We start from the raw sequence: 14,761 nt of genomic DNA on the forward strand, positions 1-14,761 counted from the left end.
GAGGCGCCTTGGCCTTGGTGTGGGCGCCCTTCTTGCTGGGGCCCCGCGGAGGGTGTAGTGCTAGGTGACAGGTGCGGTACAGGCCGCCTCCGTAGGCGACATCCCCGGTCTCCCCACTTCCTCGGCACCCTCCCAGCCTGGACCACAGGGCCTACGGCTGCCGATCTTAACCCACCTCCCCGCCCCTCTGGGTGGTTACCGAAGCTCTCCTGCACCTGTGGATACTGGGAGAAGGAGAGACGATCTCAGATCCCTCTTTCACTGTTTGCCTTATGTATGTCTCTATTACTTGATTCTTTTCTCCCAGCATGTACTTTTTTGTATTTTTTATTATGATAAAATGCAGTAAGATGAAATTCACCACTGTCGCCCTCTTTAAACGTGCAGTGGCCTCAGTCCCTTCCCAACATTGCAGGCTCTGTCACCACAATCTGCAAACTGCCTCACCCTTCCAAACAGAAACTCTCTGTGAACATTAAGCAAAACTACTCACTTCCCTTTTTCTCAGCCCTGGTAACTCTTAATCTACTCCTGCCTCTGTGAATTTGACCACTCTAGATACTTGACATAAGTGGGATCACACAGTATTTGTCCTTTCATGAATGGCTTATTTCACTCGGTGTAAGATCTCCAAGGCTCGCCCATGTTTTAACTTGTATCAGAATGTCTTTCCTCTTCATGGCTTAGTGTGTGCAGTTTTTATAACTGCAAAACAGGCACTCAATCAGTATTTAATGACGCTTTATAAAGACCATTATAATACAGTGATAGAGGTGCACACGGGGTCCCTCATTCCGTCCGGGACAGGACAAGACCCCGCAGAGGACATAAAGCTATCGCTGAGCCTCACTCAGCGTCTTCTGGGACACCGCACCTGGGTGCAGTCAGCACACTGCTCTGCCCTGGAGAAACTGCGGTGACCAAAACAACAGCAAACACACAAGCCAGCTGACCTAAACAATGTGTGTAGTGATACGGCTGATTGACTCAAGCTTACATTCTAGTGCCTGTTCCGTATCTCATTTTCACGGCCGGTAATCAAGGGTGGAGGGCCCAGCCAGTCCGCAGACCACAGGACCACATTGTGAAAGCACTACTCTAGAAAACACATATTCTGGAAACACACATACTATTTTTAACTTTCAATGCTGATGGTAAATCTGGTCATCCCCATTCCTTCCTGCTGTCCTAACATCCACAAGTGTGCTTGCTGGGGACACCAAAGGAGAAGAAGGTGGAACTTCCTAGGAAAGGGGCTCCTGGGCCCTGAGGGAGACGACACAGTTCTCATGGTTCCCACAGGCAAACTGCGATCAGGTGCTCATTGAGCAAGTGTGATGTCAAGTGTTCCGTGCTAAAGGCTTGAAAGAGGATGTGCTGGTGTCTGCACCATAATCTTATCTCAGTTTAAGTGTGAAGTTGAAAAGTAAAGGATTCAAAATGGTTTTAAACCTAATTGGCCTCACCTGTGGGGTGTGTGTGTGTGTGTGTGTGTGTGTGTGTGTGCACATGTGTCTGTCCAGAGGGCTGCATGGTGCAGGCATTTATATTACCCTTTTATCTACATTATCCCATGTAATTCACAAAATGAAGCCCTTTCTAAGAAACTCCATTGCCCCAGCAATTCCACTTCTGCTCAAAGACACCAAAGAATTAAGAGCAGGATCTCAGAGAGACATCTGCACACCCATGTACATAGCAGCATTATTCACATACCAGCATTCAACTGTGGCCAGATGAGTGGATAAACAAAATATGTTATATATACAGTCAAAGGAATATTATTATGCCTCAAAAGGAAGGAAATTCTGACACATGGTGCAACACAGATGAGCTTGGAAGACATTACACTAGGTGAAGTACACGTGTCACAAAATGACAAATACATAATTCTACAGATAGGAGGTACCTAAGGTAGTCACACTGACAAAGACAGAATGCAGAATGGCTGGGGACTGGCGCTGGGAGACAGGAAGGGAGAGTTACTGTCTAATGGGGCAGAGTTTCAGTTTTGCAAATGAAGATTCTGAAGACAGATGGTGTTGTAGTTACACGACAGTGTCAATGTACTTAAAACACTATTGAACTGTTCACTTTAAGGTAGCTAAGCTGGTCTTTCTTGGGCAGACCCCTCTGAGTGGCATCAGCCTGGAGAAAAACAACTGCTCCACCCTGGGGAGTCTCTCCCACCCCAGTCATGGCAATGGGTCATTTCTGAGAAGCCAGGAAGCAGGGGACGTGTCAGTGGCTCAGTTTTCTGGTGTTGAGGCCAGAGCTTTCCCCACACTCTCCCAACTCTAAGACTGGTGTACCTTTCAGCACTCTTATTCAACATAGTTCTGGAAGTCTAGCCACAGCAATCAGACAAGAAGAAGAAATAAAATGCATCCAAATTGGAAAAGAAGAAGTAAAACTGTCATTATTTGCTGATGACATGATACTGTACAAAGAAAACCCTAAAGTCCCAGTCAAAAAACTACTAGACTTAATAAATTAATTTGGCAAGGTGGCAGCATATAAAATTAATATTCAAAAAATCAGTGGCATTTTTATATACCAACAATAAACTGAAAGAGAAATTAAAGAAACAATCCCCTTCACTATTGCAACAAAAAAGATAAAACACCTAGGAGTAAATTTAACTAAGGAGATAAAAGACTTGTTCTCGTAAAATTATAAGACATTGAAAAAAGAAATCAAGGAAGATACAAACAAGTGGAAGCATATACCGTGTTCATGGATAAGAAGAATAAACATCATTAAAATGTCTATATTAGGCCCTGGCCGGTTGGCTCAGTGGTAGAGCGTCGGCCTGGCATGCAGAAGTCCCGGGTTCGATTCCCGGCCAGGGCACACAGGAGAAGTGCCCATCTGCTTCTCCACCCCTCCCCCTCTCCTTCCTTTCTGTCTCTCTCTTCACCTCCCGCAGCGAGGCTCCATTGGAGCAAAGATGGCCCAGGTACTGGGGATGGCTCCTTGGCCTCTGCCCCAGGTGCTAGAGTGGCTCTGGTCGCAACAGAGTGACGCCCTGGAGGGGCAGAGCATCACCCCCTGGTGGGCAGAGCGTCGCCCCCTGGTGGGCATGCCGGGTGGATCCCAGTCGGGCGCATGCAGGAGTCTGTCTGACTGTCTCTCCCCATTTCCAGCTTCGGAAAAATACAAAAAAAAAATGTCTATATTACCCAAAACTATCTATAAATTCAATGCAATTCCTATTAAAATACCAATGGCATACTTCAAAGATATAGAACAAATATTCCAAAAATTTATATGGAACCAAAAAAGCACATAAATAGCCTTAGCAGTCTTGAAAAAAAAAAAGAATAAAGTGGGAGGTATCACACTTCCGGATATCAAGTTATACTACAAGGCCATTGTACTCAAAACAGCTTGGTACTGGCCTAAGAACAGGCATCAGATCAATGGAACAGAACAGAGAACCCAGAAATAAACCTATGCTTTTATGGTCAATTGATATTTGACAAAGGAGGTAAGAGCATACAGTGGAGTAAAGATAGTCTCTCTAATAAATGTGTTGGAAAAATTGTATAGTACATATAAAAAAAAATGAGACTAGACCACCAACTTACACCATTCACAAAAATAAACTCAAAATGGGTAAAAGACTTAAATGTAAGTCATGAAACCATAAACATCTTGGAAGAAAACATAGGCAGTAAACTCTCCAATATCTGTCGTAGCAATATTTTTGTCAATTTATTTCCACAGGCAAGTGAAATAAAGGACAAAATAAACAAATGGGACTGTATCAAACTAAAAAGCTTTTGCACAGCCAAAGACACCATGAACAAAATAAAAAGACAACCCACACAATGAGAGAACATATTCGCCAATATGTCTGATAAGGGGTTAATAACCAGAACTTCTAGAACTCAACACCACGAAGGTAAACAACCCAATTAAAAAATGGGCAAAAGAACTGAATAGACACTTCTCCAAAGAGGACATATAAATGGCCAATAAGCATATGAAAAAATATTCAATGTCACTAATCATCAGAGAAATGCAAATTAAAACCACAATGAGCCCTGGCCGGTTGGCTCAGCGGTAGAGCGTCGGCCTGGCGTGCGGGGGACCTGGGTTCGATTCCCGGCCAGGGCACATAGGAGAAGCGCCCATTTGCTTCTCCACCCCCCCCTCCTTCCTCTTTGTCTCTCTCTTCCCCTCCCGCAGCCAAGGCTCCATTGGAGCAAAGATGGCCCGGGCGCTGGGGATGGCTCCTTGGCCTCTGCCCCAGGCTCTAGAGTGGCTCTGGTCGCGGCAGAGCGACGCCCCGGAGGGGCAGAGCATCGCCCCCTGGTGGGCAGAGCATCGCCCCTGGTGGGCGTGCCAGGTGGATCCCGGTCGGGGGCATGCGGGAGTCTGTCTGACTGTCTCTCCCCGTTTCCAGCTTCAGAAAAAATACAAAAAAAAAAAGAAAAGAAAAGAAAAAAAAAGCCACAATGAGATACCACCTTACACCTGTCAGAATGATGCTCATTAACAAATCAACACACAATAAGTGCTGACGAAGTTGTGGAGAAAAGGGAACCCTCCTGCACTGCTGGTGGGAATGCAGACCAGTGCAGCCACTGTGGAGAACTGTATGGAGTTTCCTCTAAAAATTAAAAATGGAACTGCCTTTTGATCCAGCTATCCTACTATTAGGAGTATATCCTAAGAATACCAAATCACTGATTCAGAAGAAGATAGGCACCCCCATGTTTATTGCAGCATTGTTTACAATAGCCAAGATCTGGAAACAGCCCAAGTGTCCATCAGTGGACGAGTGGATTAAAAAGCTGTGGTACATATATGCAATGGAATACTATGCGGCTGTGAAAAAGAAGGGAATCTTACCTTTTGTGATGGCATGGATGGACATGGAGATTATTATGCTAAGTGAAATAAGCCAGGCAGAGAAAGACAAATATCTTATGATCTCACTTGTATGAGGAATCTAATGAACAAAGTGAACTGAGGAATAGAAAGAGGCAGAGGTGGGGTCACAGGGAGCAGAGAGACAGCTGTCAGAGGGAAGGCAGATGAGAGGATGGGATCAGAGTAGGTGAAAGGAGTAGTGAAATTATATATATACATACATAACACATAGATACAGATAACAGGACAGCAAATCCCAGAGGGAAGGGGGAAGGGAGTTAGAGGGAGAGGGGCAAAGAGGGTATAATGGGGGACACGGGGTGGGGGTGAAGGAGTTATATTCAGTGGGACACTTGAATCCATGTTAACACAAAAATTAAAATTAATTTAAAAAATAGCTAAACTGGTAAATTTTATGTTGTGTGCATTTTATCATAATTTTTTATAAAAATTAAAAAATAAAGAAAGTCCACTGTCCTGAGAGAAGAGAGAAGGAAGAGCTAAGGCACAGCTCTTAGGCACAGTAGTTAGAATAAGGTCCTTAGGGAGTGGCCCTACATCACCCCCAGCAGCGTCCCTGGAGAGTTTGTTAGGAATGCCGGTTTTCAGGCCTCACTCTGGAATCAGAAACTCTAGGGACGGGCCCAGCAGTCTGTACTTCAACAAGCCCTCCAGGTGATGCTGGCTAAAGTTTGGGAGCACTGGGCTTGCGGAAACCTTCCCTCTTCACATTCCCCACTGCACCCCAGCTTGGGATTCCCCAGGCCCAAGCCCTCAGCACCGTGCAGACGGGCTACGTATTGTGAACATCCGAGGCTGCCTGTAACTTTTTCCTACGTGGACTCTCAATAGAGCACAGTATCTTGCACACCACAAACTCCCTGAGAAATATAAATGCACAGTTTTAAAAATGAAAGTGATGTTTTCCAAACTGAATTAGGGAAGACTTGTCCGGCCACAGAACCAGGTGCCTGTAAAGGCTGTGTCCAGGAAGGCCCAAAGGACCAGGGCAGCAGACCTAACAGAGGTCTCATCTGGAAAGACAATGGGGAGACCGGGAAGAAGAAATGTTTGCAAAAAAAAAAAAGGAGGTGGTGGAAGTGAGAAGGTCCGGATGTGGGGGTTACAGAGTGACAGTCAAGAATTACGTCCTCCGTCCCCAAGGAAACCACCTATTTCCGTCGTACTTTGTGTCGCTCCTTACTTTCCCTGGGGAGAGAGCTTGGGATCCCACAGCCTTCCCTTATTATTCAACCCAGTGAGCATCTAAGTGGGGCCAGCGATGGGAGGCCCCAAGAGAGAGACTCTTGGCTGGAAAGAACTCTCAAAAAATAAAATAAATAAATAAATAAACAAACAAAGCTTGAAAAGAGACACTTGTCTCACAAAGCTGGGGGTTGTTTCTGATGTGATTTATCGAGTAGGAGCAGGCCCTGTCACAATGGGACTATTGAGACTGAGGGATGCTCTAAGTCAGGGGTCTGCAAACTATGGCCCGCGGGCCGCATGAGGCCCCCTGAGGCCATTTATCCGCCCCCGCCGCACTTCCGGAAGGGACACCTCTTTCATTGGTGGTCAGTGAGAGGAGCATAGTTCTCATTGAAATACTGGTCAGTTTGTTGGTTTAAATTTACTTGTTCTTTATTTTAAGTATTGTATTTGTTCCTGTTTTGTTTTTTTACTTTAAAATAAGATACGTGCAGTGTGCATAGGGATTTGTTCATAGTTTTTTTTTATAGTCCGGCCCTCCAACGGTCTGAGAGACAGTGAACTGGCCCCCTGTGTAAAAAGTTTGGGGACCCCTGCTCTAAGTGTTTCTTCTCCTCAATCAATACCCAAACAGTACTGCCAGGTCACAGATTGGTGTCCACCCCCCAAAAAAGTGACAGGAATGTTCCAACCCCTGTATTATGTTATCTTTCTGAGGGGTAGGGAATGTTCTTATATGACAATGCTTAGCCACAAACAAAAGGAATGACTAATATCTGTGGTGATATTATTCCCAAATATTTTTAAATTAACCATGGGGCATTCTAGAGCAATATTATGTAGCATTGACCAATACTGTATTTGCTTCTTATAGAGATTCCTTATCGCTTTTCTGCAAATTAATACAAAATATATCATCAGAACTAGTGATCGTTTCCCAATTTTATTTTGCCCCTAGAAATAAATTACGAGGCATAATTTTGACACTATCAGGTGGCTCTTCATAAAGGCATTGGTCGCTTGGCATTGAAGGTGGCCCCTGGTGTATTGGATTCGTAGGACTATTCTAACAGAATACCGCAAACTGCATGGCTTACGACGGCAGAACTGCCTCACAGTTCTGGGGTCTAGAAGTCCGACCCAAAGGTGTCCGTACTCTCTCTGCTGGCTCTAGGGGAGAATCTCTTCCAGGTCTTTCTCTTAAATCCTGCTGGTTGCCAGCAAATTCCTGATGCCCCTTGGGTGGGGGACACGTCGCTCCAGTCTCTGCCCCTGCAGTCACATGACACTCCCTGCGGGTCTCTGTCTCAGTGGACCTTCCCTTCTTCTTATAAGGACACCAGCCATTTTGGATTATCGTTCACCCTAACGACCCCATCTTAACTTAATTACATCTGCCCCGATCCTATTTCCAATAAGGTCACATGAATAGGTTCCAAGGTTCCAGGTGAACATGAACATAACTTCTGGGGGACACGTTTCAACCCATGACACCCGGTAAAATGGAAGTAAATACACTTCCGTCTATTTTCTGTGAGGATGAGTTAATTGTGAAACACTAATCCAATCGTATCTCATCCCCGGATTGTTGGTCTTCCTAATCGTAAAGTGAGGGGAGCAAGAGAAATTCCATTCATTTCTCTCTTTCTCCTTGGGGAAAAGTGTTCGCTCAAGCAGCTGGTCTGTAACCAGTTTCCTGTTGGGGGTGGAGGCTTGCCAATGACTAATCTGTGCGGCAGGGACTTTGAGATTGTGCAGTACAAATGTTGGAAGAACCCTTTTGTGTGGGTGCCTAGAGCCAGCTTTGGACTCTGGAAAAGCCAGAGGTCCAAAGGTTATGTATTTTAATTTTTCTTAAAATTTAAACTTTGATCAGTTAGATAATGCTAACTACTATCATGAGTAACAGCTGGTCAAATTCTTCTCCCCTGACATCCATCACTCTGGCCTCCGCCTCGACCTCCCTCCTCCACCGGGGACTCAATGGGAGAAAGGAAAGGATGTCTGCTGACTATACTGGGCCCACCAAGCTAAGCCAGGAGAGTCTACTTTAATATTTCCTTGGAAATATTAACATAAAAGAGTATTTCTGTAGGCAAAGGAAGGTATTCAGTGCTTTTCTGCAAAATGATGACTTTTAAAATCTCTTTAATATTGCAGGATCAGCATTAGTGTGACCTGTTACTCCTCTCATTATTATATTAAGTTATGATACTCTTGTTTAATGAATAGTTAATCTAAACTAAGCTGAAAGCTGATTGCATACTATTCTTTTTTATATTTTTATAAAATATGCATAACATAAAATTGACCATTTTAACCCTGGCCAGATAGCTCGGTAGGTTAGAGCATCGTCCCAAAGCACGGAGGTTGCTGGTTCGATCCCTGGTCAGTGCACATACAGGAACAGATTGATGTCCCTGTCTCTCTCTCTCTCTCTCTCCCTCTCCCTTTGTCTCTTGCTAAAATCAATAAATAAACATTAAAAATATTTATCATTTTAATCATTTTTAAGTGTACCAGCATGGACAGTCAGTCTTTGAACACATATCTCTGTCGTCGTCATCATCATCATCATCATCATCATCATAGCATAGTATTATCATTAACTAGACTAAACAATGAGATGTTGATGAAAGGAAATCCCAAATCAGTCACTTTGCTTTTTATCAAAATGCCCTGGGTTCCTTTTGCCCTGAGATAGACGATGACACCTGCTGGCTACGCAGGGACTGAGTTGTTGAGGACCTCTCCTCGCTGTTGCAAATAAAGAAGGGCTGTTCAGCTTCCGGTGCTGGGCAAGGAACCCTAGGATGTGACCTGAAGAAGGTGGTAAAAGTGTCTAATCCTAATGCCAAAAGTTTTGGAGCGGTTGCGACAGGATCATGCTCAAGGAAAGACGCTGACATCAAGGAGAGAGTCAAGTAATCAGAGCAAAGGAACCTTGAGACTGGTGATGGGAACCTAAGTGTGGAGCTGAGATGGGGGGAGGGGAGGTCGAAGAACAACAGCCCCCCAAATAGGGAGAGCTACTGAGCCCCAGTGCTGGGCGCTATCCTTCACGCGGGGCTGTGCTCGGGAAAGGCTGATGGTGCCCGTCACGGACAATGTTACCCCCGGCAGGTCTTGCTCAACCTCACACCCCTTTGCTGGGGCAGCCAGCATCCAATTATTGATTGCACAGAAATCCAAACACCTGGGCCTCTAGCTCAACTCTGGACAGCTATGAAGAGCCATCCCCTCTTCCGAATTCCCTGAGAGGTCTGTTAGGAGGGCTTGTGACCCAGTGTCGCCCTCTGCCCAGTCCCGCTTCTCTCCCCCTTCCGCAGCACTGGCCCCGAGAGCTGCCCAATGAAGGCCGGTGTGGACCCCTCTGCCTCAGAAACTCCAGCAGACCCTTCCCGAAAGCTTAGATCAGGGGTCCCCAAACTTTTTACACAGGGGGCCAGTTCACTGTCCCTCAGACCGTTGGAGGGCCGGACTATAAAAAAAACTATGAACAAATCCCTAAGCACACTGCACATATCTTATTTTAAAGTAAAAAAACAAAACAGGAATAAATATAATATTTAAAATAAAGAACAGGTAAATTTAAATCAACAAACTGACCAGTATTTCAATGGGAACAATGGGCCTGCTTTTGGCTAATGAGATGGTCAGTGTCTGGTTCCATATTTGTCACTGCTAGCTGTAACAAGTGATATGACGTGCTTCCGGAACCCTGACGTGTGCGTCCCGCATCGCTGCGCTTTGTGGCGCCACCACATACAGCACACAGGATGCATCCTGTGCTCTCTCACTGACCACCAATGAAAGAGGTGCCCCTTCCGGAAGTGCAGCGGGGGCCGGATAAATGGCCTCAGGGGGCCGCATGTGGCCCGCGGGCCGTAGTTTGGGGACCCCTGGCTTAGATCCTAGCGAGAGAAGAAAGCAAACAAGCAAGCAAACCAACGAGTTCAGAAGATAGTAAGTACCGAGGACCGTGAACTAGGGAAACTGACCAGCAGGGATGGAGCTGGGATCCCGTGGTCAGGGTAGGCCTCTTGAGGAGATGAGTTTGGGACTGAGACAAACAACATCAAAGAAGTCCAATGTCAGGACTAGTAGGTGTTTGCAACACAGAAAGAACACCCCGTGAACTGGAGGGGAGTGACCCAGGGCGAGTGTAGAAAGAGACAAAGTCAGAAAGGCTCCCCTTCATACTAAAGTTTAAAGGCCCCGATCAGGAGCTTGGGTTTTAGTGTAAGTGAATGAATGAAAAGATCCTGGAGGGTTTTAAGTACTTAGAGGCCTGATCTACTTAGACTTTTAGAAGACCATTCTTGCTGCTGGGTGGAAAACAGACTGAAGAGCTGTGTGCATAGGAGCAGGGAGGCTGTTCAAGAGATTTCTGTCTTAATCTAGGTCAACTTCCTCAAAATGTGAAAGCAATTCAATGGCTGTAAACAACATTTTAAAGAGAAATAGCCTACGCCAGACTTGAAAAGAATGAAACAGAATAGAAAACTGAGTGTGTGGCATTCTGTAAGGGTCCATATTGTTAGTTCATGGAGTTAAAAATATTTTTACATGGCTGTACCTGTTCAAGATGAAAAGCAAACTTACTAGAGATCTCGGGCAAAGAAGTTTGCAAGCCACTGATCTCATTAACTGATATTTACAGGCTGGTTTCATTCATCAAGACCAGAAAAGATGACTTGAAAAGGAACTAAGTGTAGGACAAAGGACCCAAGGAGCGTGATGGCCTAGAGTCATCAGGGGGTCAGAGACACCTGTGAGCAGAGGCAGACCAGGCCACACAGTACGTGCTCTGGCTGTATGGAGCCCAGTGTAAAGACCAGAGCGTGGCTGGCTTGGCCCGGGAGGGTGGAGAGCCGCCGGAGTGGCTGCTTCAGATGGTTTAGGCTTCAAAGAAACATCACTCTCAGAGGCAAAGGCCTCTTGTCTTATCTTTAAAAACAAAAATCCCCCTGGGGAAGTCATACTGGCCACAAGATGGCAGGCACGTACTTAGAGAAGGTCAGAATTTCCATCCGAGTTCACGGGCTTGGCGGGGCCAGGCCCACCGGGAAGGCTCACTCAGTGGAGAAGTTAGTTCCCTTCCAGGAGGCAAGTTCCGTGGGTGTCCAGGAAATGGAAATGGAAGAACGCTGCTGTAGGAGCCTGCAGGACCTGGAAGCGATGTTGATGGTAACTTTCAGGTCAACTGGAGAGCCCCAGGAGGGAGCATTCCAGAGGGCTGAGGACATCGTTTTATAAGTATGTTGCATAGGCTATCAGGCCCACTGTATTCTCTTTAATCCGAAGTTCTCTGGACATCTAAGTTGGAGGAATTTTGGATTCTGTATCTCCCCTTGTTATGGATTAAATGGCCTCCCCCCCAAAAAAAAGGGTGTGTTGAAGTCCTAACCCCAGTACCTCAGGATGGGATCTTATTTTGAAATGCGGTCATTGCAAATGTAATTAGGTAAATTAAAATAAGGTCATCCTGGAATAGGGTGGGCCCCCAAATCCAATATGCCTAAGAGGAGAGATGGAGACACCTAGGAAGACAGAAAGAGGGTCATGTGATGGTGGAGGCAGAGATCAGGGCGCTGTGACTTCCAGAAAACACCGGAAGCCGGAAGAGGCGGGAAGGATTCTCATCTGCAGGTTTCAGAGGGTGCGTGGCTAACACCTTGATCGTAGACTTCCAGTCCCCAGGGCTCTGAGAGAATGCCTTTCTGTTGTCTGAAGCCACCTGGTTGGTGGTGCTTTGTTAAAGCAACCCTAGGAAACCAAGATACCAGACAACTTTAAAGGCCTTGGGAAACAAACATCCCTCTCTAGAGTCACGATTGCCATAAGCCATCCTGAAGGCCTACCACATCCATGTCTGAGACATACTGACCTTGAATATTACTTACAAAAGAAACTATTCTAAGAAAAATACATCCTCATCCTTCTTGATCTTGCCCCTTCAGGCGGCTGGCTACCTGAGTCGGTGAACCGCTTATCCTACATTCAGGTGCCATGGCGGAAAGAAAGAGGCTAAGCACGCAGATCACATTTCAGAAAACCCCCCCAGAAACTCAGGGGTTTGGATTCACAGCCTCAGGCCAAGCTTTCGCACCATTTCAAGAAGCGCCAGGCAGTCACAATTTCTTCCCTTCTCTCCTGTCACCTGCTAGCAAGGCGGCCTGCCCTATCTGCCTGCTGCAGCAGAACTTCCCGTGAGTTACTCTCTTGTGGAAGGCCCTCAGTGGGTGCTGTCTGTGTCTTCACCTCAAACCCTTAATCTGGGGTGGGGCAGGGCAAGAGAGAGGTCTTATCTGTTTTCCAGAGAGTGTGCCCACGTGAACAACAGCCGAGTAAGAACCAGGGGCTGTTGCCTTCCAGATCCCAGTAGAATAAAATTAAATCAGAGAATAAAATGTTTCAGCATTTTTAACTAAGACGCTTCTGGCCCAATGTCCATCTGCCTAATAGAATTTCCGCATCAATTACCTCCGCTCTGCGGTAAAACAGGGAATAACAGAGCAGGGCTAACAGCAGGCTTGTCCCAGGAGAAGAGTGTTGCTGAGCAGAGGGGTGGTACTGAGGGCCTCCCAGGAACTGACAGTGGGGCTGCCTCCCCCAAACAAGCAAGTCCATATCCCCCTATGGATTTGAGATGGAGTTCATATGATGTGAAAGGATTTCTTTGTTTCTCCCTGGGGGGGGGGGGGGGGTGGATTATCATAGAAGTGAGGACAGTGTTCAGAAAACTGAATCTCATTACTAATAGGGAAAAAAAGTCTCTTTGGGGGACCAGACACACTAGCACAGGCATGGCCAACATACGGCCCGTGGGCCGGATCCAGCCCGTGGAATGAGTTTATGCGGCCCGCGATTAAACTTTTAATATTCTCCGCACGACGCACTGTGGAAATGAAATAAGTGGTACTTTTAAATCGTTATACATAAACTACGATATCTAACCATTGTACAACAATGAAAGTTAAAATCTCAGCTACTCAGAAGTGGAAGTGCCTTTGATTATTGGAAATTGAGATATTTAAGAAGATAGTGATATGTGGAAAAGAATCCACATGTGACTAATCTAGGGTTAACTTTCAATAATTGGTCGAATGGATTTGCGATACTTCTTTATTTTTAAAAATAATTTCATTATAGGCCCTAGCCAGTTGGCTCAGTGGTAGAGCGTCGGCCTGGCGTGCAGGAGTCCTGGGTTCGATTCCCGACCAGGGCACACAGGAGAAGCGCCATCTGCTTCTCCACCACTCCCCCTCTCCTTCCTCTCTGTCTCTCTCTTCCCTTCCCACAGCCAAGGCTCCATTGGAGCAAAGTTGGCCCGGGCGCTGAGGATGGCTCTATGGCCTCTGCCTCAGGTGCTAGAATGGCTCTGGTTGCAACAGAGCGACGCCCCAGAGAGGCAGAGCATCGCCCCCTGGTGGGCATGAGGGTGGATCCTGGTCAGGCACATGTGGGAATCTGTCTGACTGCCTCCCTGTTTCCAGCTTCAGAAAAATACAAACAAACAAACAAAAAAATTCCATTATAAAGATTTATAACTTTTGTATTCGTCTGTGCAATTTTTACAAGCAATTGAATAATGGAAAATATGGAAATTTAAAATAACTTGCCAAGGAATATTTAGTAATCTTCAGCTCAACTTATATTTGTGAACAAACTTTTTCTTTAATGAATCTAAATAAAAGTACAAGATCAAGATTGAATGATTAACATTTGGAGGCTGTGTTAAAAATAGCTACTAGCCTGACCTGTGGTGGCGCAGTGGATAAAGCATCGACCTGGAAATGCTGAGGTCGCCGGTTCGAAACCCTGGGCTTACCTGGTCAAGGCACATATGGGAGTTGATGCTTCCAGCTCCTCCCCCCTGTCTCTCTCTCCTCTCTCTCTCTCTGACTCTCTCTCTCTCCTCTCTAAAATGAATAAATAATAAAAAAATAAATAAAAAAAATAAAAAAAAGAATAGCTACTACAGGTATAGAGCCAGATATTAAAAAAATAATAGGCGTTGCAAAGCGCCTCAACACATCACATTGATTTTTTTGTTAATTTGTTGTACTAAATTACTTACATTTATTCATAAACAAATTACATAATAAAATTTTGTTTACTTAAATGAATTGTTTTTGTATTTAACATTTTTTAATTTTAATATTTCATCTAGCCTGTGAAAAAAGTTTTCTTTCTAATCTGGCCTGGGGGCAAAAACTGTTGGCCACGCCTGCACTAGCAGAAAGGTTACTGAAGGCAGCGTGGGAATGACGTCAGGGAATAACAAAGTCCAAAGTCACTGCAACCCCAGAGTTCAGACTCTAACGCCTATCATGGCTCACACTCAAAAATGACAGTTTTTCTAAGACAGGTGATGGGTCAAGTTAACTGTTGTTCTGCAAGACATAGCAGAGATTCCTGCTCATAATTAGACAGGCAGCTTGCCAGCTGCTCACCCCAAAATCAGAGCATGACTCAGCATTTAGGCAGTACAAATTACTTAAGAGATTTGTATATACTGAGGGATTCCGCTGGTTCCCCGCTGACTTTTCAGCATATCTTTACTTACAGAAAAGAAATGAAATTTCACTGGAAAGTGTCACCTGTTTCCCCCATTTTTATACCTGAGAATTGCCTACGAGGAATTAGTGGGCGGGACAAGTGGATA

This window comes from Saccopteryx leptura, chromosome 3 (assembly GCF_036850995.1).
Source record: "Saccopteryx leptura isolate mSacLep1 chromosome 3, mSacLep1_pri_phased_curated, whole genome shotgun sequence".
Lineage (NCBI taxonomy): Eukaryota > Metazoa > Chordata > Mammalia > Chiroptera > Emballonuridae > Saccopteryx > Saccopteryx leptura.